This window comes from Felis catus, chromosome B1 (genome assembly GCF_018350175.1).
Source record: "Felis catus isolate Fca126 chromosome B1, F.catus_Fca126_mat1.0, whole genome shotgun sequence".
Lineage (NCBI taxonomy): Eukaryota > Metazoa > Chordata > Mammalia > Carnivora > Felidae > Felis > Felis catus.
Window position 1 is genome coordinate 115,220,848 of NC_058371.1, and position 26,453 is coordinate 115,247,300.

Sequence of the window (26,453 nt, forward strand, 5' to 3'; positions counted from 1 at the left end):
CTTCTACATGTTTTGAAGATTCGATCTATTGTATTCCCGGGTCCTTCTTTATGTGGGTTTGTTTTTTCCTTCTGTCTAGTCACTATATTAAGACACACAATCATTTGAAATTTCCTCTTTGAGTACTGCGGTTTGTCCTAGTTCAAATCTAGTAAATTGCTAAGGTGGTTGGCTGGCTCGGTTGGTAGAGCATGTAACTCTTGGTCGCAGGGTCATGAGTTCAAGCCCCACGTTGGGCATAGTGCCTACTTAAAAAAAAAAAAAGAAAAGAAAAAGCTCCAACTCTAGTAAATTGCCAAACCTTACTTTTTAGAAAGAGATTCCATTCGTGGAGTTCTTTGGGAGTTTCTCATGCTGAAGGTAATAATGTATGACTAGATAAACTTCAAGATAGGTGTGTTTTCTTTCCTAGTAAATCTCACTGCTGTTTCTGCTATTAGAGTCTGTATTTCTGCAGCAGTTTGTCATTCTCTGCATGTAACATCAATTTTAGATTTTTGCCCATTTAAAATAAGACATTGATTAATTATCAATAAATGTGGTAATATGATAACAGTGTTGGAATTTTTTCATACTGTCTTTTCTGTCCTTAAAACTTTCTTAGTCTTTCTTAGTCAGAAAAAGAAAATTCCTCTTCTAAAATGTTCCAAAGCTTAGTTTGTCCTTATTTCAATTAAAAATAATTATTGAGTATACACTACATTCTAGGCACTGTGCTAAGGGATGGAACAGTCATCAAAACAGATCCAATCTTTGCCCCTCAAAGGATTTATAGTCTATGAAGCAATGCAGATAATAAAGAAGTTGTAAAAGAAGAATTTAAGGTGCTCTGAGAGTGCTTTAACATTTTATTTATTTTATTGAGGTATAATGGATATACAATACTGTGTTTCAGGTATACAACATAATGATTCAATATTTGTGTATGCTCAAAATTATCACTATAGCAAGTCTAGTTAATGTCAGTTACCATAGATAATTATGGAACTTTTTTTAAGTGAGAACTTTAAAGATTTACTCTTAGCAACTTTCACATATGCAGTACAGTATTTTTAACTAAAGTTGTCATGCTATACATTACATATCCATGACTTACTTCTTTTACAACTGGAGGTTCATACCTTTTGACTCTTGACTCTTCACCTATCCTCCCCGCCAAGAAACCACCAATCTGTTCTTTGTATCTAAGTGCTTGTTTGTTTTTAAGATTCTGCATATAAATGAGATCATGAGGAATATGTATTTATTTCTGACTTATTTCTGTTAGCATAATGCCCTTAAGGTCTATCCATGTTGTTGCAAATGGCAAGATTTCATTCTTTTTTATGGCTGAATAAAATTCCTGTGTGTGTGTGTGTGTGTGTGTGTGTGTGTGTGTGTGTGTATGGGCGCACACGTGTGCGTGCATATATTTATATACCCCACAATTTCTTTACCCATTCTTCTATGGATGGACATTTATCTTATTTCATATCTTGGCTATTGTAAATAATGTTGCAATAAACATGGTGGAAAGCATATATTTTTTCAAATTAGTGTTTTCATTTTCTTCAGATAAATATGCAGAAGTGGAATTACTGGATCATATGGTAGTTCTATTTTTAATTTTTTGAGGAACCTCTATGCTATTTTTCATGGTGGCTGCACCAATTTGCATTCCCATCAACAGTGCACAAGGTTTCCTTTTCTTCACATCCTTGCCAACACTTGCTATTTCTTGTCTTTTTGAGTTTAACAGGTTTGAGGTGATATTGTGGTTTGTTTGCTTGTTCTTGATGATTAGTGATGTTGAACGTCTTTTTATGTACCTATTGGCCATGCATATGTCTTTGTTGGAAAAATGTCTATTTAGATCCCCTGCCCATTTTATTTCATCTTAAATACTTTTTAAAAAGTTTTTATTTACTTATTTTGAGAGAGAGAGAGAGAGGGAGCGAGCGAGCACGGGAGGGGCAGAGAGAGAGGGAGAGAGAAAGAATCCTAAGCAGGCTCTACATTGTCAGTACAGAGTCCAGTGCTGAGCTCGAACTCACAACTGGGAGATCATGACCTGAACAAAATCAAGAGTTGGGTGCTCAACCGACTGAGCCACCTGGGCACCCCCCTGTGCCCATTGCTTTTTTTTTTTTTTGAGGAGAGAGAGAGAGGGCACAAGTGAGTAAGGGGCAGAGAGAGAGAGAGGGAGAGAGAGAGAATCCCATGAGGGGCAGAAAGAGCAAGAGCAAGAGAGAGAGAGTGACAGAGAGAAGCTGGGCTCAAGCAAAGCAGGGCTCACCTCATGTTTTTACCGGAAGTGGGCTTGTGCCTACCACCCTGTGTCAGTGCTTAGAGGAAAGGCCATTTGAAGGCTAAAGCAAGAAGGCCACTGTCTATAAGACAGGAAGAGAGCTGCCACCAGAAATAAAGCCTGATTGCATGCGATCCTGCTTCCATAACCAGGAGAAAATGAATTTCTAGTCAATAAATTTTTAAATAAATTTAAAAATAAATTAGTAAAATTCTTGGTTGTATTTATTCCTAGGTATGTTTTTGATGCAATTGTAAGATGGGTTGTTTTCTTAATTTCTCTTTTTGGTAGTTCATTATTACTGTACAGAAATTCAACATGTCTCTGTATATCTATGAGTGTTCCCTTTTAAAAGAAACATTCTGTAATCATAATCCCAGTGAAATGAAGCCAACAGGGTCTCTGGGCCCCATGTCTCCCACCTTGCTTGAGCCCACACTTTCCTGCTTTCCATGTTCACACAAACCAGACCAGGATAAAGAAGCTGACAAAAGCACTGCTTACTTTCCTGTGCTGCTTTTTTTTTTTAAGTTTATTTGTTTTGAGAGAGAGACAGAGCGAGTGTAGGAAAGACAGAGAGAGGGAGAATTCTAAGGAAGCTCCATGCTATTAGCGCTGAGCCCCATGTAGGGCTTGAACTCACAAACCCTGAGATCATGACCTGAGCAGAAACCAAGAGTCAGATGCTTAACCAACTGAGCCACCCAGGTGACCCTCCTGTGCTTCTTTTAATCTGATTTGTATCCAGATCTAAAAGTGGGATTAATTTTATATCATTTTAAAGCAGCTTTTGTGTTAATGTTCACCAGAAGTGTGAAAACTTTTGACTACTTTTATTCACGGGTGTGACTCAAAAATATCATTGACCCAGTCCCTTTTTTGCTATTGTCTCAGGCCAAGAACAGTGATGAATGACAGGTGATTTGAATGTGAAAGTTGTAAATAAGATCTTGTGTTATAACAAACCAATAAAAGTTAAAATTTGATAGTTTCCAGCATTGCATAGTGTTTGCAATTGCATCTAATGTGAAGTAAATATTTTGCCGATTTATTAAGATGTGTAATGGCCTTCTTGTAATCTTTTTGTATGCACAGATCAATTAGCTTATGTAATCAATTTGGATGATTTGACAGCTCTCAAAACCGAACTTCTTCATTTTAACTCACTTCGTTACATGCACACATGTATATGAGTGTGCACTCACCTGTGTGCACAGTGTGCACCTGTGTGATCGTGTCCTTGCAGAATCTTGGAGTTGTATTCTATTACATATGAGACACAGGAATAGCACTAATGTCAGAAATGCTTGCTTTCTGAATACAAAGGTTATCTTACTAAGAATAGGTGTTTCCCCACCCCCCTTCTTTGATACCCTTGCAAGCGAAAAAGGATGACTTAGGTGATCCTGATCATGGACGTCTCTGTTTTGATTTATCCTACCTATGGGGCTTTTATATTTTTGATATGTTTAACAACCATAGCACAAAATAAGCCTACTGGTGATAGAAAGCTGCAGAAAAGAGACAAAAACTGAGAAAAGGGAACAAGTAGGTAGCAGAACCAGGAATAGAAGCCAGAGCTTCATATTCTTCAGTTTGTGCTTTATTTCTAGGTCCATGTTGTTTTCCTTTACCACAGAAGAGCTAGCTCAGTGCCACGGATTGCTGGTTATAAAACATTAAGGAGATAATCCTTTAAGAGATTTTTAGTGAGAAAACTTTGCAAACTCCCTCTCTCTCCACCACCCCAAACTCTGTTAATTGGATTGATTTAGGACAACATTTTCCTAACTATGTTCTGGGGGTTCTTTGTTGAAAAAAAATTGGGAAATATTGTGTTCTATACAATGAAGTAGGTTTCTTTACTGTAGGCCTGCTCAGAATCTTTCAAGTTTTAATGTGCATTGTGAGTAGCATAGGTTAATATGTTCCATTTCTCTAGTTTACTTGACCCAAGAACCATTTTTCTGAGCAACCCCTATTCATATTACATGGGTCACAGCTTACAGAAGATTTATCTAGGGTGGTGGCTCTCGTTGTGTGCCTTTCATTTGATACAACTATTTGTACACCTGAGAGCTATGTTGTGTTAGACTAGAAGACTAGGAAGGCATCATATCGCTAAGTGAAGATTCTAGCTGCATACCAAGAAAAGAGATTTCCTACTAGAGAGTTTTTCCGAGCACCTTTGTTATGGACTAAATATGCATCACCCCCAAATTCATATGCTGAAGTGTTAACCCCCCAGTGTGCTGTATTTGGAGTAAGGAAGTAATTAAGGTTAAATGGGGTCATCATGGGAGGGCTCTTACCTTATCGGATTAGTGTCCTTATAAGAAGAGACACCAGAGAGCTTCCTCCTGCCTACCTCCCCATGTCAGTACTTAAAGGAAAGGCTATTTGAAGGCTGCAGCAAGAGGGCAACTGTCTACAAGACAGGAAGAGAGCTGTCACCAGAAATAAAGCCTGTTGGCATTCGATCCTGCCTCAAGAACCATGAGAAAATAAATTTCTGTTGTTTAAGCCACCCAGTTTACGGGATTTTGTTATGGCAATCTGTGCAGACTAAGACACTGTTAGGGTTAAAAAAAATCACCAGATTTTGTTTGAAGCAAATGGGAAAAGTTACTCTTTTGCTGCAATTACTGCCAAATGAGATATTTTGTTAGGTAAGCTGACTGGAGACAAAGGAAGTTGCCCTCAGATATATAAGAAATAGAGGAAGTGAGGGAAGCATGGAAAATCTCATTAAGAAAAGCTTTGAAATATATTCTACTCACTTTTTTTTTTTTATTGAGTCATTAAGGATTAAACGGCAATGTGGTGACAGAGGAACAGTGATGATAATGTGACCATGAGGGGCATACAGGCAGCATTGACTGAACAGAGAGCTGTCCCTCACATCCGAGTAACATTTGGTGAGCTTTGCTCCCCAGCCAATTGAAAATTAGCATCCAGATCTCAGACTCAACCTCGTTAATTTTTGCTTCTTGAATGGTTGTGCCAATGGCTGAACGCTCTGTATGTTCACAACAATTGAGGCCCAGCCTGACACCAGCAGGCATCTTCCACTCCTTTCTCAGGTGGTCAGGAACTATACAATCAGACAGAAGAAAGTAGTTTTGAAGGTAGTTTCTTTTCTTTCTTTGGGAATTTAACAACATATAAGGGAGAGATCTCACAATCACCCACCTTGCAGAAGACCTGTTTGGAAAACAAGCGGAAAAGAACCACAATCGTTAACGTTATTCTCCAAAGGCAAATGGGTATACATGTACAAGTATGTGTGTATGTGTGCACGCGCAAGGGATCCACTTACGCTGACTTTGAATATGCGATTCAGTTGTAGAGATTTAAAATTTCATGCTTTTTGAGTATATTTGATTTATGAATCACATCAAAGTACTTAACGGGAATTCATGGTTTTAAAAAATGTTCATCATCAAAGGCAAATGCTCCTTGCATAGAAAAATAGTTTGGCTTCTAATTTGATATGATCTCTCTAGGTGAAAAAGAAAGGACATTTGAGTGAGACTCAGAAGTGGCCAGAGTCCATGGAAGGATTGCTTTGACTCTCTGAAACACTGCACAGACCTGTCTTCACATTGGAGATCTAAAACAGTGCATGAAAGCAGACACACAGGTGTTGACCAGGCCCATGAACCAAGCCCGCTTTGTTTGTGTTACACACGGTGAACTTTTTTCCTGGGAAGTCAGATTGCAAATGAAAATTCAGAGCAGCACTTTGGAACTAACAAGTACTGATCTCTAGGTGATGTCCTTTTCCTTTTGGACTTGAGCTTGTTGCCTTTCATGAGGACATCTGAGCAGTGGGCCAGAGGCATTCAAAGTCTCTTTTCTTTCATCAGTGTCCTCTCTTGTGGACTTAAACCACCAAACAAAAGCAACCTCAGTAAAGCAATGAAAGGTCCACCTCATTTTAGGAAATTCTTGAACAGGAAATCTTGGTGATTCCACGTGATGTTACTTTTGTCTTAAAAGTCACAACGTTATTCATTTTAAGGAAACAATGGTGTAACCTGGAATCTTCGTCAGATCTGCCTTGAAATCAGAAGCATCCAAATAAGATGAACAAGAACAGGGTACCCTCTCTCCATTCAGAACTGATATTTTCACTTCCTTTTGCTTCACTCTGACATCTATGTTACAAAAGTGGAAAGTAGTCACTTGACATAAATATATTTAGATGAGGACACTAGATTTATTTCCCTGGAAGAATTACCCTAAGGAAGAGGACCTTTGGACACAGATCAAGCTGCTGCACTGAAGGAATAGAACTGAAGACCAGTGAAAGGTTAGTGCCAGTGAAAAGATTCTTCCATCTGCTAAATATGCTATCCCATCATGGTGATTTAAGAAACCAGGAATGTCCTTAAAATCTGCTTTGGAAATCTTTTCCTTTCAAATCTTCTTAGCAACCTGCATTTATTACTGTCTCACGGTGCGATGTGACTACAATAGAAACACTCACATACTCAGGTGAGATGGGCTTGCAATACAGTTCAGTCCTAGAGACTGAAATCACTTGAGACTAGGGGGAGAGGGAAGAGGGGGAGGGAGGGAACCTCATCTATATTTTCTGTGAAATGCTAAAGATGCCCTTAATCTTCCTCTCTCCGTTATTTTCACAATAAGTTGCTCAATGAGAGCTAGAGGTGACTGGACTTAATGTTGGTGGGAACTTGGCATATGGAAAACTGTCTCTGGCTGGACAAAGAGCCAACTGCCATTGGCTTTCATTCTTGATATAAAATGCAGCAACACAAAATCTGCGATTTAGTGAACTGAAAAGTGATACTAATTTCCTTGAATACTATTCCAAATGTTTCAAGGTCCTTCAGGTGAATTCCACCCCCATCCTTCTTTTGTTTTTGTTTTGGTAATCTCATAGTAAACGAATCTCAGGGGATTTTTCTAGAGGCCAAATTTAGATTCAACAGGGTTGAGATAGAATCTCATCTACCATGGTAAAAATACCTTCCTTACATGCTCACGTCCCTTCTCTAGTGACCTGAGCACTGGGGAGAATGGGGGGGGCATCCACACAGTTAGGATTTGCCTATATGTAGAAGCTGATAAAGCAATATCATCTTTAAATCAGAGATTCCAATGTACCTTGAAAATGTCAACACATTAATCCTCACACCAACACATCATTAAATAAATAGAATCATCTGGGTTCCTGGGTGGCTCATGGGTTAAGTAATGGCATCTGGGTGGCTCAGTTGGTTAGGTAACCAATTTTTGGTTTCAGCTCAGGTCATGATCTCACTGGTTCATGAGATTGAGGCCCATGTCAGGCTCTGCACTGTCACCACAGAACCTTGACCCTTGTGATTCTCTCTCTCTCTCTGCTCCTCCCTTGCTCACACATACTCTCTTGCTTGCTCTCTCAAAACATATATAAGCTTAAAAAATATTAAAAAATATATAGAGCTTATGTACTTTGCATGGTACTGCAAAAAATGTTTAAGCTTGAAATTTGGGCTCCAACCAAAATTTTAAGAGTAAGCATTCTTTCAATTCTCCAACATCACACCATCCTATTCCCCACCCTCTGCCCCATCACCCTGCAAAAAATCTACCTACCAATCTCTTTATAACTGTAGCTTAAGATACTGTTTGGGTAATGGTCAGACTTCTGAATACAGACATTTCTATCAGACGTGAAATAAACGATCAAGATGAGAATTTAGGTTATCCCTCAGTCTTTGAGAAGGATAGTGATATAAACATAAATTGCTGGAGAAAAAATACACATCACCCAAGATGGGGAGCAGTGATTTGGACCATGGTGACTGAGAATGAAGAAAGTCTGAGAAGGGAAAAGCTTTAGATGGAAGGCTCATTTTTCTGTTCTCTAAGTTGCTTCTACACAAGAGGAGATGGAGGGTAGGGGTGTAAGAAGAGGGCTGTTGTAGGAGAGTGGAGTGGTGAAGACATTTCGACCAGGAAGTATTTCAGGAGCAGCCGTGGTGGTGGCTGGTGGTGGCAGTGATGGCTGTGATGGGGGAGGAGCCGCATGAGGGTGAGGCAATGTCTGCAAATCTGCTTCACAAGGCTGAGCGCATAGCCTCTGGATTGTTTATATGGTCAGGGCAAGCAAAGTAAACCCAAGGCTTATGTTGTAGAAATAAGTTATAAGAGTCAAGGTTCTTTATTCTCATGCTTGTGAAAATATATCCTAACTTTTGAGAAAATCTCAAAATCTTGAAAATCTCTTGATAGAACCCAGGAGGGACAATTGATAAAGGGTTACTGCAAAGCAAGTAGGGAATAAGGGTACAAAATACCCCCTCCCTCATGGTTTTTTTTTCTATTAGATTAAATGTGCTATTTGAACTTCATTGCATAATTAACCATGCATTCCCACATATTCTTCTTTAATTCTCACAAAAATCCCATGACATAGATTTACCATTATTTCTATTTTACAGACAAAGAAATGAGGTTCAGAGAACTGGAGGTGACTTATTTAAGGTCAACAAGTGGCAGGATGAGACCCAGATTCAGTCTGTCTGGCTACCCTGCTGTATGCCAGAGTCCTGGTGACTATCAAGCACCACATTATTCTTTATTGTTGCCCAAAGGTTAGACCTGTTTTCAGAGCTGCTTTGGACATTGGTGCCATGAACCTTATTCTATGCTTAGATGACCAAATGACTGAGATTTGTTAAATTAGCACTGCAAAGTTTTGAATAAAGTCATATTGAAAATTCAACAAACAATATTCTTGCTCAACAAAAGTACTTGAGTTTTTTTCAAAAGTACATATTATGGTCATTAAATGCCATTAAGAGAAAACTGAGCTTATTGAAATGGAAGGGGGGGTACATAGTGGACTTAATTGCTAATGGAGTAAAGTTTCATTTGGATATTGTTTAGAAAAAGCAAGAGGCAAAAAAAAAAATGGAAAAAAGAAACAAGAGCAGGTTCAATTAAATCCATTTTTACTTGTGAAACAGAGTCCATTAAATCAATACAGCTTTTAAGTTCTACTGTATTTGGCAACATTTGGAACATCCAGTTCTCTAATAGAAAATGAATCTAAATGGAGGACTCTGGATAGAGAGGCAGCAGTCCTGTGTTTAACAGACGCTCAGGAAAGCAAGTTCTCCCCTGCTGGCAGGGGATGTTTAATACATATCAGTCTTTGTATGGCACCCCCTTTTTTCCAGAACAGAGTAGTTTATCACATGGAGTTGAGGCTACTAGAATTTCAGTCTGCCATTCTGGGCACCGGCGAGGTCCTGACCATATGTTCAAAAATAAAAAAGATCAAAGAGCTAATAAGTAGTGGTCAACATGCCTTTAGTCAGTACAAAAGGAGAAACAAAACAGGGCAGCAGCCTTTATTTCCACAACTGTGCTAGGAAAGCCCCAAATCACTACCACACCAAGAACTGCAAGTAATGCTGGAAACAGAGTCCATAAAACATGCAATAGGTCTGTTTTAGAATGCAAAAAGCAAAGGAAAAATCCAGCCTAAATAAAACCAATGTTCTTAGGCACAGCAGATAGCAACATCTTACATATTTTGCAGTTTCATGCTAAGCTTAAACAGAGGTCACAGATTGTTTATTTTGAACTCATGCACATGGGGCAAACACTGGACAGAGATCATGGGACTTTGTTCCAACCTGTTTCATAGGAACAGAAACAGTGTTGACAATTACACATAGTATTTACTTTCTGGGTCCCCTCTCCTAACATCTGCCTAAAGTCTGCCACCATAAAGAGGTGTATAGCTTCTTTGTGCTTCTCTGTCATTCTTAATCAGGCCTCTAGGGAGTGATGACTGGTGCCAAAGAAAAGGCTCTTCAAATCCGTGACTTCCTTGGTCTCTTTAGTTGCAGTTTCCAAGAGTACAAGTGGGGAGCAGATTGCAAAGGAGCAGCGACAGCCATGTAATAACAGGTGTGGCAAGGAACTAGTAGTAGAAAGGTTAAGTAGAACAGCCTATGATTTGGGTAGAATGCAAAGCTGCATTAAATTACTCTGATTCAAAGATCCCTCAGCTGCCTGATCTTAGAGGACCAATCTCAAAAACAAACAGCCAAAGGAGTGATTTGGGGGTTACTGGAGAAAAAGGGGGCAACAGTGTGCCCAAATCTGAGTGGGCACGTAGATGTTGGAGTCAATTTGGCAGGCAGAAGAGGCAGTGGGTGCCAGAGTTCTCTGCCCACCCACCTTCATCTGGGACGGAGGTCAGGGAGCTCTAACAGCTTTGTGAACTTTCTCAAGTGCCCTTGGGGCTAATAGGTCTGTTAGGAATAGTGACTTTTTTTTTTTTCAGATGTGTGCTTTTATCCCATAACTGTCCACAAGAACTGAGCATCACACAGGAAGGGACCATAACAAACTTCTACCGAATGGTAGCTTGTACTTTTCTAGGGGCAGAGCTTTATAAATTCACTCATTCATTCATTTCTTTCACTGTTTTGAATCACTTAATAAGTGAAGGCACTAAGTCTGGTGTCGGGAAGACAAAAGACAGCGAAGACACTTTCCCATCCCAGCCTTCTAGCCAGTGTTGCTGCCCCACTAGATAGTGTCGGATGAGGCCAGCCGATCATGTGGAGGTTGCACTCGCAACCTGGAAATGGATGCAATCTGGATGCGCTCACAGATTTTCCCGCCAGGTTCCAGCAGTGACTCTTCCTCAGGTGCTGCGGGTTTTATGTGTGCTGCCACTACAGCAGTAGATTCTATACTTCATGAGAAAGTAAGGCCTTATCGGTGTTGGCTCAGTAAAACCATCAGTTTCCGAAAACCAGTTTCAGAGCCTCACAAATTTTCTGAGGATTTAGGTGTAGCAGTCGGGTGAGGGGAAGACCGTTAATTAGAGGCTTCTGATTTTGAGACGTAGCCAAACTCCTTTCAGAAAGATGGTGACATTGGGAAGCATTCTATTCCCTTTTTCTGGGGGTTCTTAAGTCCACGAGAGAGTGATCCCTGGCCTCTGAATTAGAAAGGTCACAAGAGCCCCTCCACACTCCACCAAATAGCAAAATGACAGATTGGAGAGACTCCAGATTCACCGAAGATGACAAATAGAAGGTTCATTCCGTCTTTCAAACTGAAATTCATTTCAGGGAAACAAGCATGCCCACAGTCAAGATGATCTAGTCCCATTTTCTGGGATAATGACTGAAGGTTTTCATGATGTTGGCAGAATAACTCAATCTTCTCATTTGTTTATCTTAATTTTAGTCTCTGTCTTTCCACTTTCTGGCCTGTCTCACTTGGGATGCCCTACCGAGCTCTTCTCTTGTATCTCCTCACGGTGCCTCCGCAGGACGCCCAAAGCCCACTTCCTCTCCATGACCCTTTTACTACATGCGCACATTGGTCTGTCCCCTCCCTGAGCTCCTGGAACCATGTTGCCCAGTATAGCAGCCACTGGCCACATGTGTTTAATGAGTATTTAAAATATGGCACGTCCACAGTGAGGAATGCCATAAGTGTAAACACACACTGGATTTTCAAGATGTAGTACAAAAAAAAAAAAAAAAAGAATGCAAGACAATTATTTTTTTATTGATTTCATGTTGAAATGAATATTTTGAATTTATGGGCTTAAATAATATATATTCTTAAATTAATTCCACCTGTTTCCTCTTTTTGCAATATGGCTACTAGAAAATGGAAAATCACATATGCGGCTTCCATTATAGTTCCACTGGATGATGTTGTCCTCGAGCACCCAGAGTCTAAAACAACTTATCACTGAATTATTTTTTGGTCAGAATTTTTGGGTTGTAAGGAACAGAAACCACTCACATTTTGTCATACCGAAATAAGGGTTTGTTGTGAAAACAGGGACGTAAAAGAATGAGGTCTTATGAGAACAAGCAAAATGAGAAAATGTCAGGGATACAGGCACTGCACATTCTCCATCTCTCTCTCTCTTTATTGGACCTTTCATGTCTGCTTCTCTCTGAACACCTGCTCCACCCTCTGCTGAATGGACAGACTTTTTCCTGGAGGCTTCCTCTCCATTTTTCCAGTTTGAATGGGGCTTTTGCCTGTGGTGGTGCTAATTTTGGCTCTGACTTTCCCTGATCTTTTAGCTCGGCTCCCCACAGCTTGCTGGCTCAGTCTTGTCAGCACCTCAATCCCAAAATTGCAGGGGAAGAGCTGGATTGATTCAATTGTGTTCAGATTCCTCAGTGACTGTAAAGAGACATGGTCATCTGGATAAGGATATTGGATTCAGAGACCACGGGTAAAGTTAAACTAGAAGAATTGGGGTGAGGCTGATAAGATTAAAATATCGGACAAGTGTATATTCTTTGGCATTGTTCACTTCTTTGGTTATCTTCCATTTTGCCCTATCGTCAGTTTTTCTCTGTCCACTGAATCATTTCCATCAGCAGACAAGCCTGTTCTAATGTCTTCTCTTCAACCAGCTAGTCTTGCCATTACTTTTTTTCATGCCAGGACAGCTAACTCAGACTTGGCCCTTGAGTTCAAGTAATTGTTTGATTCAATTCAAGAAACATTTCTTACCTATCATCTGCTTGTATGCCATTGTGGAGGGTACTGGGGGTATCTGAGGATATTAGCACAAAGTAGATGAGCTCCTTTAAAGGATGCATTTAGGAGAGTTCTGGTTACAAAATGCAAATGCACACTGTTTCCTTCCCTTGCCACAGGAAGTTCTGTAGACTTTCAAATAACACCATTTTAATATGCCTGCAAAGGGTTTGTTCACTACTTAATATTAAGAAGAAAACTTTAAAAAGAAAAAAGCCAATTTTTAAAAGTGTTTATTTTATTTTAGGATCTGCCCTAGAAGTTTTATAGGTTTTCTACTGAACTATCTGATGTGTACATTCTTGCTTTTATTTTATTTTAGTTTTTGTTTACTTGTTTATTTGGTCTGAGTCCCCTATAAAATATAAGTTTCATATTAACAAGGACTTTGTGACCTTATCACCATTGTCTCTCCTGTAACTAGCAATAATACCAGATGTATAGTAAGTATTTAGTAAAAATTTAATGAAAATGATGTGACTGATTCATCAAGGAGCTTGCCAAGTCAATAGAAAAAAAAAACAAAAAGAAAAGCTGAAACTCATATAGTTTCTCTCTCACATAGTTCTGGGCATATAGAACACATTCAATAAATATTGGTTGTAGGGAGAGTAATTGATTGTTTCTTTTTCTGCTCCAGCTTCTCAGGTACAGTTCACCCTTGAACAATGCAAGGGTTAGGGGTTTCAAACCCTTGCACAGTTAAACATTCATATATAAATTTTGATTCCCCAAAAACTTAACTACTTATAGCCTACTGTTGACTGGAAGGCTTATCAATAACATACACAGCTCATTAACACGTATTTTCTATGTTCTATGTGTTATATACTATATTCTTACAATAAGGTAAGCTAGAGAAAAGAAAATCTTATTAAAAATCATAGGGAAGAGAAAATACATTTACAGTACTGTATTTATCAAAAAAGACTCCATGTATAAGTGGACCTGCACAGTTCAAACCTATGTTGTTCAAGGGTCAACTGTACTTCTTTCCTAGATCTCCATTTAAATACTTCTTTTGTTAAAGTTAGTTACTAGAAATAGCTGGCACAAACCTAGGAAGTTTATGTACAAGATTCCCTAAAAGCATTTTGTCTTTGGGACAAATTTACTCTATACATTTTATAAGGTAAAAAGGTAAGATGTAGCTGGCTGAGAACCACAGTGGCTCAAAGTACACACACATTTCATGCTTCGTCTTTTCAGTAAATGTCTCTTAAAAAATTATAGTATATTAGTGACCAGAATTATAATTCCCATGAAACTTGAAATGTTAAAGTGCTTGGAATTTTTTCCACCTCTAATCATTTAAATTATTTCATTAGGGTTTTGGATTGTAAAATAACATGATTTTTGCTTATAACTATGAAAGACTCTAAGTGTTTTGATAAGACCTTTTGATCAAACATTTCCTAAAATCTTTAAAATATTTTTATGTTTGGAAAGTTGATTTTCCATGGAAATCAGATAAGAATGTAAAAACGTGTCATTTTCCAGAAGTATATTTTGTGAGAATTGGTATGTTTTGTGTCATTTTGCTTGTTTTCTAGTTTTATTGAGAAATACTTGACACACATCACTGTATAAGTTTAAGGCGTACAGCATGATGGTTTGATTTACATATATTGTGAAATGATTAATACAGTACGTTCAGCTAACATCCATCTTCTCATACAGATACAACAAAAAGAAAGGAGAGAAGAAAAATAAAAAAGGAAAAAAGCGTTCTTCTGATGAGAACTCTAGGATTTACTCTCTTAACAACTTTCGTATGTAGCATACGGCACAGTGTTAGCCATAGTCATCATGGTATTCATTGCATCCCTGGTATTTATTTATCTTACAACTGGAACTTTGTACCTCTTGACCACCTTCCTCCAGTTTCCCCTCCCCAACTCCCCACTTCTGGTAACCACAAGTTTGATCTCTTTCACTAGGAGTTTAAAAAAAAAATTTAAGGTCCCATATATAAATGAGACCAATATAGTATTTGTCTTTCTCTTATTTATATTCACTTGGCCTAATGCTCTCAAGTTCCACCCATGTTGTTGCAAATGGTAGGATCTTCTTGTTTTTTGATGATGAATAATATTCCATTGTGTATATATATACCACAACTTCTTTATCCATTCGTCCATCAATGGACACTTAGATTATTTCCACATCTTGGCTATTGTAAATAATGCTGCTATGAGTATGGGGTTGCAGATATATTTTTGAGTTCGTGTTTTCATTTTTGGGGGGTATATATTCTAGAAGTGGAATTGCTGGATCTTATGGTAGTTTTATTTTTAATTTTTTGTGAATGCTTTATATAGTTTTCCACAGTGGCTGCACCAGTTCACAATCTCACCAACAGTGCACAAGGGTTTCCTTTTCTCCATGTGCATGCCACCATTTGGTATCTTTTGTCTTTTTGATAATGGTGATTCTAGCAGGTATGAAGTGCTGTCTCATTGTGCTTTTACCTTGCATTTCTCTAATGAATAGTGATGTTGAGCGTCTTTTGGCCTTTCGCATATCTTTTTTGAAGAAATGTCTGTTCACGTCCTTTGCCCATTTTTAATTCTTTTGTTTTTGCTATTAAGTTGTATGAGTTCTTTTTATACTTTTGATATTAACCCCTTATCAGTTATATGCTTTGCAAACTTTTTTTTTTCCCATTCCGAAGGTTGTCTTTCATTTATGGCTTCTTTTGCTGTGCAGAAGCTCTTTAGTTTGATATACTCACACTTGTTTATTTTTTATTTTTTGCTTGTGCTTTTAGGTGTCCTATCTAAAAAATCATTACCAAGACCATGTCAAGGATCTTTGTTCCTATGTTTTCTTCTAGGAGTTTCTTGGTTTCAGGTCTTACATTTAAGTCTTTAATCCTTTTTATGAATGGTATAAGATATGAGTCCATTTCATTCTTTTACATGTGAATATCCAGTGATCTCAGCACTCTTTATTGAAGAGCCTATCTTTTCTCCATTGGGTACTCTTGGTTTCCTTGTTGAACATGAGTTGCTCATATATACTTGGGTTTATTTCAGGGGTCTTGATCTCCTCCATTGGTCTATTTGTCTGTTTTTATGCCAGTACCATGCTGTTTTTTTTTTTTTTAATTATTTATTCTCAAGTTAGCTAACATATGGTGTATGCAGTGTGCTCTTAGCTTTGGGAATAAATCCCCATGGTTCATTGCTTACATACAACACCCAGTGTTCGTCCTAAAAAGTACCTTTCTCAGTGCCCATCACCCATTTTCCCCTCCTCCCACACCCCCCATCAACTATCAGTTTTTTCTCTGTATTTAAGAGTCTCTTATGGTTTGCCTCCCTCTCTGTTGAAACTATTTTTTCCCCTTCCCTTCCCCCATGGTCTTCTGTTAAGATTCTCCAATTACACATATGAGTGAACCATATGATATCTGTTTTTCTCTGCCTGACTTATTTCACTTAGCATAATACCCTCCAGTTCCATCTACGTTGTTGCAAATGGCAAGATTTCATTCTTTCTCACTGCCAAATAGTATTATATTGTATATACAAACCACTTCTTCCTTATGTATTCATCAGTTGATGGACATTTGGGCTCTTTCCATAATTTGGCTATTGTTGATAGCACTGCTATAAACATTAGGGTACATGTGCCCCTATGCATCAAAACTCCTGTATCCTTTGGATAATTCCTAGTAGTGCTATTGCTGGGTTGTAGAGTAATACTTTTTAATTTTTTGAGGAACCTCCACACTGTTTTCCAGAGCGGCTGAACGAGTTTGTATTCCCACCAACAGTGCAAGAGGGTTCCCATTTCTCCACATCCTCGCCAACATCTGTTGTTGCCTGAGTTGTTAATGTTAGCCATTCAGACAGGTGTAAGGTGGTATCTCATTGTGCTTTTGATTTGTATTTCCTTGATGATGAGTGATGTTGAGCATTGTTTCATGTGTCTGTTGGCCATCTGGATGTCTTCTTTGGAAAAGTGTCTATTCATGTCTTTTGCCCATTTCTTCACTGGATTATTTGTTTTTTGGGTGTTGAGTTTGGTAAGTTCTTTATAGATTTTGGATACTAACCATATTGTTTTGATGACCATAGCTTGAAATCAGGTAGTATGATGACTTCTGCTTTGTCCTTCTTTCTCAGGATTTCTTTGGTTGTTTGGGGTCTTTTGTGGTTCCACATAAATTTTAGGAGAGTTTTTCTACTTGCATGAAAAATGCCATTGGACTCTTGAGAGGGACTGCATTGAATCTATAGATGGAATTTGGTAGTATTGACATTTTAATAATATTAATTTTTCCAGTCCACAAACATGGAATATCTTTGTGTCATCTTCAATTTTTTTCATCAGTAGCTTATTTTTCAGAGATCTTTTATATCCTAAGTTAATTTTATTCCTAAGTATTTTACTATTTTTGATGCTATTGTAAATGGGATAGGTTTCTTTATTTTCAGAAAATTCATTGTTAGTATATGGAGGCACTACTGATTTTGTATGTTAATTTTGTATACTGCAACTTCAGTGCATTTATTGATTAGATTTATTGATTAGATCTAACATATTTTAGTGAGAGAGCCTGTGACTCTGCCTCCTTTCCTGCTAAAAATGTTTATCCATTGATGTGCAAAGGGTGTCTCATCTTTGAGAATCTTTCCTTGAACTTTGGTTACTATATTTGTTAGTTTATTAATCACAGCCAATTTTTCACTTAAAATTAAATCAGGCATTTTTTGTTGTTGATTTTATTTAAAGGATCATGTATCTTGACAAGTATATCTTCTGGTTTTCAATAGGTAAAAAATGTTACCTACAGGATTATATGGCTATTAACTGTTCATTCCTCATTTTAACATTTATATTTTTTATGGTTAAAATTTAAATATATACCTAACAAAGTATCAAACTTTATTGCTTTTAGTTTTCCCAAATAACAAATTTCTTAAAGCTTTGGTCTCGATAATAGCTCAAAAGTTTTGAAATAACTTTCTGTGTTATAACTCTGACAGCTTTTGAAAGAGTTTTTCATTGCTTTAATTATCCATCTTCTATTTTAAAAGTTTTAATTGCCTGTTCAGGTCATTTGCCCATTTTAAAATTTGCTAGTCTTTTTTTATAGATTTGGGGAGCTTTGAAAAATATGGATAGTTGAAAGGCACCTAGGTGGTTCAGTAGGTTGGGTGCCCAATATTGTCTCAGGTCATGATCTCATGGCTTGTGGGTTTGAGCCCTGCATCGGGTTTTGTGCTGACAGCTCAGAGCCTGGAGTCTGCTTCAGATTCTGTCTCTGGCTCTCTTTCTCTGCCCCTCCCCTGCTTGTGCACTCTCTCACTCTCTCTCTCTCAAAAATAAATAAACATAAAAATATTAAAAACAATATGGATAGTTGATTCTTTGTATCTGTCTTGTAATGATTTCTCTGTCAGTTTCTACCCATTCAGTTCTGTTTATGGGTGCCTTTTTTTTTTTTGGAAAACTTTAAGATAGTCAAATCTATCTTTTCCTTTATGCTTTTTTTTAAAGTCCTCTTTGTTCTATGAGTACAAAGAGATAGTTTTCTATATTTTCTTCTACCTATTTTATAGGTTTTTCTTCATATTTAGTTCTTTATTTCATCTAGAGTGTTTTATGCATGGTATATTGTTATATTTTTCCATACGGGTATTCAGTTCTTTCGGCATCATTTTGTAAGTTTTTTTAATTTTATTTTTGAGATAGAGAGAGAGAGCAAACATGAGTGAGAGAAGGGCAAAGAGTGAGGCAGACAGAATCAGAAGCAGACTCCAGGCTCTGAGTTGTCAGCACAGAGCCCGATGCTGGGCTTGAACTCATGAACTGTGAAATCATGACCTGAGCCAAAGTCAGATGCCCAATTGACTAAGCCACCCAGGTAGGTGCACCACATCATCATTTTTTTTCTTTCTTTATTATTATCATTATTTTTTAAATTTACATCCAAGTTAGTTAGCATATAGTGCAACAATGATTTCAGGGGTAGATTCCTGAATGCCCCTTACCCATTTAGCCCATCCCCCCTCCCACAACACCTCCAGTAACCATCGGTTCTCCATATTTAAGAGTCTCTTATGTTTTGTTCCCCTCCCTGTTTTTATATTATTTTTGCTTCCTTTCCCTTATGTTCATCTGTTCTATGTCTTAAAGTCCTTATATGGGTGAAGTCATATGATATTTGCCTTTGTCTGACTGACTAATTTCGCTTAGCATAATGCCCTCTAGTTCCATACACGTAGTTGCAAATGTCAAGATTTCATTCTTTTTGATTGCTGAATAATAATCCATTGTATATATATATACCACTTCTTTATCTATTCATCCATCAGTGGACATTTGGGCTCTTTCCATACTTTGGCTATTGTTGATAGCACTGCTATAAATATGGGGATGCATGTGCCTCTTTGAAACAGCATACCTGTATCCCTCGGATAAATGCCTAGTAGTGCAATTGCTGGGTCATAAGGTAGTTTTATTTTTAATTTTTTGAGGAACCTTCACACTGTTTTCCAGAGTGGCTGCACAAGTTTGCATTCCCACCAGCAGTGCAAAAGAAATCCTCTTTCTTTGCATCCTCACCAAGATCTGTTGTTGCCTGAGTTGTTAATGTTAGCCATTCTGTGAGGTGGTATCTCATTGTGGTTTTGATTTGTATTTCCCTGATGATGAGTGATGTTGAGCATTTTTTCATGTGTCGGTTGACCATCTGGATGTCTTCTTTGGAGAAATGTCTATTCATATCTCTTGCCCATTTCTTCACTGATTTGTTTTTTGTGTGTTGAGTTTGATAAATTCTTTATAGATTTTGGATACTAACCCTTTATCTCATAAATACCTTCTCCCATTCTGTTGGTTGCCTTTTAGTTTTGCTGATTGTTTCCTTCGCTGTGCAGAAGCTTTTTATTTTGATGAGGTCTCAATAATTCATTTTTGCTTTTGTTTCCCTTGCCTCCAGAGACTTGTTGAGTAAGAAGTTGTTGTGGCTGAGGTCAAAGAGATTTTTGCCTGCTTTCTTCTCAAGGATTGTGATGGCTTCCAGTATTACATGCAGGTCTTTCTTCCATTTTGAGTTTATTTTTGTTATGGTGTAAGAAAGTGGTCCAAATTCATTTTTCTGCATGTTGCTGTCTGGTTTTCCCAGCACCACTTGCTGAAGAGACTATCTTTTTTCCATTGGATATTCTTTCCTGCTTTGTCAAAGATTAGTTGGTCATACAATTTGTGGGTCGATTTCTAGGTTCTCTATTCTGTTCCACTGATCTGAGTGTCTGTTTTTGTGCCAGTACCATACTGTCTTGATGATTACAACTTTGTAATACAGCTTGTAGTCCAGGATTGTGATGCCTCCAGCTTTGGTTTTCCTTTTCAAGATTGCTTTGGCTATTCGGGGTCTTTTCTGGTTCCATACAAATTTTAGGATTGTTTGTTCTAGCTCTGTGAAGAATGCTGGTGTTATTTGGACAGGTATCTCATTGAATATATAGATTGCTTTGGGTAGTATTGACATTTTAACAAAATTTGTTCTTCCTATCCAGGAACATGGAATATTTTTCCATTTTTTTTGTGTCTTCTTCAATTTCTTAAATAAGCTTTCTATTGTTTTCAGTATATAAATTTTTCACCTCTTTGGTTAGATTTATTCCTAGGTATTTTATGGGTTTTGGTGTAATTGTAAATGGGATCGATTCCTTGATTTCTTTTCCTGTTGCTTCATTGTTGGTGAATACGAATGCAACCAGTTTCTGTGCATTGATTTTATATCCTGCAACTTTGCTGAATTCATGAATCAGTTCTAGCAGTTTTTTTGTGGAATCTTTAGGCTTTTCCATATAGAGTATTATGTCATCTGTGAAGATTGAAAGTTTGACCTCCTCCTGACCTATTGGGATGCCTTTTATGTCTTTGTGTTGTCTGATTGCTGAGGCTAAGACCATGTTGAATAGCAGTGGTGAGAGTGGACATCCCTGTCTTATTCCTGACCTTAGGGGGAAAGCTCTCAGGTTTTCCCCATTGAGGATAGTATTAATGGTGGGTCTTTTGTATATGGCTTTTATGATCTCAAGGTATGATCCTTCTATCCCTACTTTCTTGAGGGCTTTTATCAAGAAATGATGCTGTATTTTGTCAAATGTTGTCTCTGCATCTATTGAGAGGATCATATGGTTTTTGTCTTTTCTTTTATTGATGTGATGAATCACATTGTTTGTTTTGTGGATATTGAACCAGACCTGCCTCCCCGGTATAAATCCCACTTGGTCATGGTGAATAATTTTCTTTATGTATTGTTGGATCTAGTTGGCTAATATCTTGCTGAGGATTTTTGCATCCATGTTGATCAGGGAAATTGGTCTATAGTTCTCCTTTGTAGTGGGGTCTTTGTCTTGTTTTGGAATCAAGGTAATGCTGGCTTCCTAGAATGAGTTTGGAAGTTTTCCATCCATTTCTATTTTTTGGAACAGCTTCAAGAGAATAGGTGTTAACTCTTCTTTAAATGTTTGGTAGACTTCCCCTGGAAAGCCATGTGGCCCTGGACTCTTGTTTTTTGTGAGATGCTTGATTACTAATTTGATATCATTAGTGGTTATGGGTCTGTTCAGATTTTCTATTTCTTCCTGTTTCAGTTTTGGTAGTGTATATGTTTCTAGGAATTTGTCCATTTCTTCCAGATTGCCCATTTTATTGGCATATAATTGCTCATAATATTCTCATTATTGTTTTTATTCTGCTGTGTTGGTTTTGATCTCTCCACTTTCATTCTTGATTTTATCTATTTGGGTCCTTTCCTTTTTTTTTTTTTTGATCCTACTGTCTAGGGGCTTATCAATTTTGTTAATTCCTTCAAAGAACCAGCTTTTGGTTTCATTGATCTGTTCTACTGGTTTTTTGGACTTGATAGCATTGATTTCTGCTCTAATCTTTATTATTTTCTGTCTTCTTCTGGTTTGGGTTTTATTTGCTGTTCTTTTTCCAGCTCTTTAAGGTGTAATGTTAGGTTGTGTATCTGAGACCTTTCTTCCCTCTTTAGGAAGGCCTGGATTGCTATGTACTTTCCTCTTATGACCACCTCTGCTGCGTCCCAGAGGTTTTGGGTTGTGGTGTTATCATTTTCACTGGCTTCCGTGTACTTTTTAATTTCCTCTTTAACTTCTTGGTTATCCCATTCATTCTTTAGTAGGATGTTCTTTAGTCTCCAAGTATTTGTTACCTTTCCAAATTTTTCTTGCAGTTGATTTTGAGTTTTGTAGTGTTGTGGTCTGAAAATATGCACGGTATGATCTCAATCTTTTTGTACTTTTTGAGGGCTGATATGTGTCCCAGTATGTGGTCTATTCTGGAGAATGTTCCATGTGCACTAGAGAAGAATGTATATTCTGCTGCTTTAGGATGAAATGTTCTGAATATATCTGTTAAGTCCATCTGGTCCAGTGTGTCATTCAAAGCCATTGTTTCATTGTTGATTTTCCGAGTAGATGATCTTTCTATTGTTGTAAGTGGGGTGTTGAGTCCCCTGCTATTATGGTATTATTATCAATGAGTTTCTTTATGTTTGTGATTAATTGATTTATATATTTGGGTGCTCTCACATTTGGAGCATAAGTGTTTACAATTGTTAGGTCTTCTTGGTGGATATGTCCCTTAATTATGATATAATGACCTTCTTCATCTCTTGTTACAGTCTTTATTTTAAAGTCTAGATTGTCTGATACAAGTATGACTAGTCCAGCTTTCTTTTGTTGACCATTAGCATGATAGATGGTTCTCCATCCCTTACTTTCAATCTGAAGGTGTCCTTAGGTCTAAACTGGGCCTCTTATAAACAGCATATAGATGGATCTTGTTTTCTTATCCATTCTGTTACCCTATGTCTTTTGATTGGGACATTTAGTCCATTGATGTTTAGTGTGAGTAGTGAAATATATGAATTTATTGCCATTATGTTTCCTGTAGAGTTGGAGTTTCTGGTGGTGTTCTCTGGTCCTTTCTAGTCCATGTTGATTTTGGTCTTTTTTCTTTCTTTCTTTCTTCCTCCATCCTTCTCTCTTTTCTTTTCTTTTCTTTTCTTTTCTTTTCTTTTCTTTTCTTTTCTCTTTTCTTTTCTTTTCTTTTCTTTTCTTTTCTTTTCTTTTCTTTTCTTTTCTTTTCTTTTTTTTCTTGTTCCCTCAGAGAGTCCCCCTTAAAAGTTATTGCAGGGCTGGTTTAGTGGTCACAAACTCCCTTAATTTTTGTTTGTCTGGGAAACTTTTAATCTCTCCTTCTATTTTGAATGACAGCTTTGCTGGATAAAGAATTCTTGGCTGTGTATTTTTCTGATTCATCACATTGAATATATCCTGCCACTCCTTTCTTACCTTCCAAGTTTCTGTGGATAGGTCTGCTGCAAACCTGATCTGTCTTCCCTTGTAGGTTAAGGACTTTTTTTCCCTTGCTGCTTTCATGATTCTTTCCTTGCCTGAGTATTTTGTGAATTTGACTATGATATGCCTTGTTGATTGTTGGTTTTTGTTGAATCTAATGGGAGTCCTCTGTACTTCCTAGATTCTGGTGTCTTTCCCCAGGTTAGTAAAGTTTTCTGCTATGATATGCTCACATAAACCTTCTACCCCTTATTCTCTCTCTTCATCTTCTGGGACCTCTATGATTCTGATGTTTTTCGTTTTTAATTAGTCACTAATTTCCGTAATTCTTAAATTTTGCTCTTTTTCCTTGGTCTCCCTCTTTTTTTCTGCTTCATTATTATCCATAAGTTTGTCCTCTATATTGCTGATTTTCTGCTCTGCGTCATCCATCCTTGCTGCTGTGGCATCCATTCAAGATTGCAGCTCAGTTATAACATTTTTTTATTTTATCCTGACCAGCTTCTACCTCTATGATTTCTGCAGAAAGGGGTTCTAATGTATTTTCTGCTCCAGCTAGTATTCTTATATTTGTGATTCTAAATTCTTGTTCAGACCTCATGCTTGTATTTGTGTTAGCTAAGCCTGGCTGTCATTTCTTCCTGCTCTTTCTGTTGGGGTGAATTCCTTCATTTCATCATTTTGAAGGGAGAAAAAGAATTAATGAGGTAAAAAAATTAAAATTGAAAAAAATTAAAATTAAAAACTTAAAAACAACACACACACAAATGAAATAAATAATGCTAGATCCTAGGTGTGTTTTGGTCTGGGTGTTGACAGGGGCTTGATAGATTAAAGAAAAAAGGGGAAAGGAAAAAAAAAGTCAGTTGAAAATTTGGAAAAATGAATACACTTGAATAGAATGACATGAAATTATGGAAGTAAAATAGAATTTGGAAAACTTTACACAAAAGTAAAAAATATAGTAGAAAAAAAATTAAAGAAAAATATTTTTAATAAAAATTGAAAACAAAAATAAATATTTTTCTCTTTCTGTATTCAAGAAAAGAAAAGAAATGAAGAAAAAAAAGAAAATTAAATAGATGGACCAGCAAACAGACTGTAACATGTTTGAAATACTTCGTTTTCCCCTAGAAGTCACACTATGAAGCACTTTATAGTTGTAAACTAAGGAGATGGAGAGACCTGTGTTCCTGATAAATGATGTTGACCCAGTTGGTTGGTGCTCAGTGTAATGGCTCCATTCTCTACTACATGGTGCTGCTTAGCTTCCTGGGGTGGATTGTTGTGGTGCTTGTAGGTATGTATTCGTATGCGCGGGAGCAGTGAAAATGGCATCACCAGCTACACATTCTCTACTATTGGAACTCTGTTCTTCCCAATCAGCAGTTGTGCACCCATCCTTTGTCTTTGGCTCCATCTGCTCCCCACTTTTACACTGTCTGTGACCAAGCTCCAGGCAGCACCTTCCTCCTGAATTTTATCTCAGGTGTGGTTATGTTTCCTGACCCCCTACTTCTGAGGGACTGCGGCTCTGACCCGTTCTGCCCCTCTATGGGAGGGTCCCACTGAAGAATGGTTGGGTGCTCGCCACACCCAGGAAGGTTTGTGGGACTGTGCTGCTGCCCATGCCCAGAGACTGTGGCTGGGTGTCAGCCCGCCCCAGAAAAAGTTTACACAATTGTGCAGCAGCAGGGTCTAAGGGATTATGGCAAATCACCACACGCATCTGGCACCAGGCTTCACTCCTAATTATGACCTTGTTTCAGCACCAGCGAATGTGGTTGTTCTCCCATGTCCACTGGGATTTTGCCTTTGGGGGAGACACACAGCCTCCACCAGATGTCCTCCCAGTATGGGAACTGCCTCTCCCTGTGTGTCCTGAAGACCCCTGGACTTCATTCTCTCCTGGGGATTCAGCCTTCTCACCAGAGCACTGCCAGGTATTGAGCTGCAGAGCCTCAAACTCTGTGCTCCCCCTGTTTATAGAGTCTTAATGGAATTTAAACTCTCCCCTTTCTCCCTTCTTAGTTCAGTCCCTGCGGCTGTTTCCACTTTTCCACTTTCTCTGCAGCTGCCTTTCGGGGAGGGTGCTTTTCCCATATTCTCCACACCCTCCCCCCCCATCTCCATCCTCTCTCCACAAGCAAAAACAGTTCCCTGCCCTCTGTGCCTTCTCTCTCCCCCAGTTCACCTCTCCACTCCATGTACCTGCTGAATTCTGTGGTTCAGGTTGTGCAGATTGTTGTGTTAATCTTCAAATCAGTTTTCTAGGTGTGCAGGATAGTTTAGTGTTGATTTGGCTGTATTTCATGGACGTGAGACACAAAAAAACTTCCATGCTGTTCCACCATCTTGGCTCCTCCCCCAGCATCATTTTTTTTTTTAAAGTTTAAGTTTTGAGCTTGAAATGTGAGGTTTGTTATATCTAATTCTTGTATACCCTTGGATTCTTTTTATGGCTTACATTCTGAATACTGAATTTTATTTTATTCCTGCGGTGTCTCTCGAGTATGTTTGGCATCTCACTAGCCATCTTACTGACTTGCTAGTTGGTTCAAAATTTTCAGTTGATTCTTGTCTTTGATAGGCAAATTTGTTATTTATAAATAATTTGCAGTTTTCAGTTCACTTATTTATAACTTTATTGTTTTGGTTTTATTCATTGGTAATATATTTAATATGGACTTAAATGTTAGTGTTATTATGAGCATCTTTCCTTTTTTCTATCTTTATGGAGATGTTATAAGTTGTTGATGAATATTATTTCAAAGTTGAGCGTCCTTTCCTTTTGTGGTAATTGTGAATTACATGAATAGATTTTTCAGTGAATGTTCCGTTTTCTTGGATTAAAACTTTTTCAAGATGTATTATTCTTTCAAATTGGTTAGTATTATATTTATTATTTCCATCGAAGTTTATAAATGAAATTTGACTTAATTTTCATTTTTGCTGCTGGTTTTGTTGCATATATTATAGACAAAATATATTTGAACACAGGTCTATGGAAGCTGAATGAAGTGTTTATTAGAGAATAATGTTTGTATTTACATCTGTCTTTCTAGGGGCAGTGGTTTTATGAGAGAAAGTATAGTTTTCTTAGAAAATGAGGTTGGAGAGAAAGATTGGAACTTGTATTCTAGACGGCCTGGAGTGCATTCTTAGGACATTTTTCCTTTGTTTTGCAGGGAAGCTATTAGAGTTTAAGTATAATAGAGGCATAATTTGATTTGTGCTTTGAAAATTGGACA

General features: G+C 37.8%; 1 long non-coding RNA gene across 2 annotated transcripts in view; it reads left to right on the forward strand.

The window, feature by feature from the left end:
- Nucleotides 1-26,453, forward strand: part of LOC123384992 — a 118,048-nt gene that overhangs the window by 5,010 nt on the left and 86,585 nt on the right. For both annotated transcript variants that reach the window (XR_006596883.1, XR_006596884.1), the window contains exon 2: nucleotides 5,794-6,602. This is a non-coding gene — a long non-coding RNA (uncharacterized LOC123384992). The remainder of the gene's footprint in view (nucleotides 1-5,793; nucleotides 6,603-26,453) is intronic.